This window comes from Hyaena hyaena, unplaced genomic scaffold (assembly GCF_003009895.1).
Source record: "Hyaena hyaena isolate Hyena2069 unplaced genomic scaffold, ASM300989v1 scaffold_316, whole genome shotgun sequence".
NCBI classification, from domain to species: domain Eukaryota; kingdom Metazoa; phylum Chordata; class Mammalia; order Carnivora; family Hyaenidae; genus Hyaena; species Hyaena hyaena.
The window spans coordinates 1251330-1253855 of record NW_024080946.1 but is presented as its reverse complement, the minus strand read 5'-3'; positions in this window follow the sequence as shown (position 1 = coordinate 1253855).

Sequence of the window (2526 nt, the reverse complement as noted above, 5' to 3'; positions counted from 1 at the left end):
GTATTGTTTTTTCGCTTAGTTTTAAGGTAAAATTTTAAGTTGTAGTATAACATACATACAGAAACATGGACGACTTGTAAGTGCACATCCTGATGAACTGAACAGTCCCATGTGCACCCAGATCAAGGAACAGAACATTGCCAGCACCCTGGAAACTCTCGTTGCGTCCCTTTCTAGCTACTGACCTTCTCCAAGAGTCACCAATTCTCCACCTTCTAACACCTGTCTTTGAACACTTTTAAGATTAATTGTGCCTCCACGAATTTTCAGAGCACACAAAGATGTGTGTACCAAGATATTCACTGACCTCTTCATTTATGATAGCAAATGACTGAAAATAACCAAAATGCCCATCAACTGGGGACTCAGTAAATTTATTATGCCTCTTACAATAAATTCTATGCAACCATTAAAAGTAACGTTCCATATATAAATATGCTGACACAGAAAGATGTCCAAGATAAATAAAGCGGAAAGTCAAGTTTTATATCTATCTATCTATCTATCTGTATCTCATTCACATAAGAGGAAAACAGTCTGTGTTTATGTGCTACTTGTGTGTTTGTAAATGCAGAGCGAATGGTCTGGAAGTTTATATGCCAACTATTCAGAATTAGAAGAAGGGATGGGATAGGAAGGAAAGGGACTTTCACTTTGAAAAAAAACCCAAAAACACCTGGATACTGAGTTTTTGCAAGAAGCATGCATTCCTTTTGCGTGCCACTTTTAACTGCAACTTAAACATTTAAGAAAAATTGTGGTGCCTGGAATTTGCCTCTGGGGTTAAAGTATCTGAATTCAAGATTGTGTTCACTTATTAGTGAGGCTTCACTGGTCTGTATATATTAAAATTACAAATTCACATACTCACCGACATTGGGGTTCCATTTCTTCAGAAATGGAACCTTTGCTTATATACCTGAGAAGGCACCAATGACGATGTCTATCGTCATGGTTTGTAAGGGTGAAAAAATAGAAACGACCTTGCTGTCCATTCACAGAGGGAGAGGTAAGTAAACCATGGTGTAATCATTCCTTAAACAAGGCAGTTAAGGAGAATGGAGTAGATCTAGATTCATTAGCATGAAGACACCTCCAAGATGCATGGTTGAGTGAAAAAAGTAAGGTGCAGAATAATACGAAAAGCGTAACATATCAAAGAGCCCCTCCTCCGTGCCTGGGGGGCTCAGTCGGTTAAGCGTCTGACTCTTGATTTTGGTTCAGGTCGTGATCTCACGGTTCCTGGGTTTGAGCCCCGCACTAGGCCCTGCGCTGTCAGTGCAGAGCCTGCTTGAGACTCAATCTCTCCCTCCCTCTTTGTCTCACCCCGGCTTATGCTCTCTCTCTAAAAACTAAACAAATAAACATTAAAAAAATAGTCCCTGCTCAGTAAGTATACGTACATAAGTACACAGCACATAAGAAAATGTCTGGAAGGATGCATTGCAACCCGACGCCAATTTTTGTGATCCTTGGAGGTGATGATCCTTAAGAAGAAGGCTTCGGTTTGAGGATTTAAGGCGGCCAGGAGCTGGGATCGAAATCAAACAAGCTTTCCTTCTTGAACACTAACAGCTTGCGTGCCCAGGGCCGTCGTGTCCTCCATCGCATGTAAGCCCCTGAGGAGAAGCTGCAGGCTCAGAGAAGGCAAACGGCTTACCTGAGGTCACACAGGCTGTAAAGAGCAGAGTGGGGCACAGAGTCAGGTGGGTTTGACATCAAAGCCCACTCTCAGTCCATTTCTCCGCAGTGGAGGGAGATGTGGAGGCCCCGGGGGAGGCAGAGAGGCTGGGGGGGTCGGGTCTGCTCCTCACCTGGTTCCCTGCTGATTTGCAAAATTCCTCCCATTGCTCCGTGACTCTAGAATGGCCCGTGACGGCCCTGCGCAGGGGAGTGGTACCTCCCGGACGGGCGGACATGCCGCTTAGCTGATCTTTGTGATGCCCGGCAGGTCCCTCCCATGACGATGAGCCCACTCCCCACTCTTGTCACCCCACCCCATCCACGGGGAGCTCCGGCCGGGAGGAAGTTCTCTCTGATAGGGCGTTGGGCTCTGCCTCCCGGTGACTTCCCCACAGGCCCCAACTTTGTCATCTGGGTCCCTGAATGCCACCTGCTCCCCCCGCCCCCGCATTGGCATGGCCCTGCTTAGAGTCCCTGGCTGGATCCCCTTCTCCAGACCCCCCCCCCCCCCCCCCCCCCCCCCCGTCCCCACGCCTGGCCGCCACGCCTCCGCTTCCCAGCTCTGTGGTCCCACCTGTTCTGAGCGGTGCGTGGAAGGGAAGTCCTACAGCCCGCGACTCTGTGTCTGGCCTCGCGCAGAGCCGCCTGCCCGCCCGGGGGGGGCCGCCCCCACGACCCCCTAAGGACCGCGTGCTCCCGCGTGAACTCTCCTTTGTGGGCGCCCACTGCCGGGGCCCTAACGCCAGGCCGGGGTTGTACGTGCGGAAGCAGGGTCGCCCTGGAGAGAAGAGGGAAAGGACGGAGGAAATGTGCGTCCTGCTGACCGGTTTTCTCTTCCTCGGT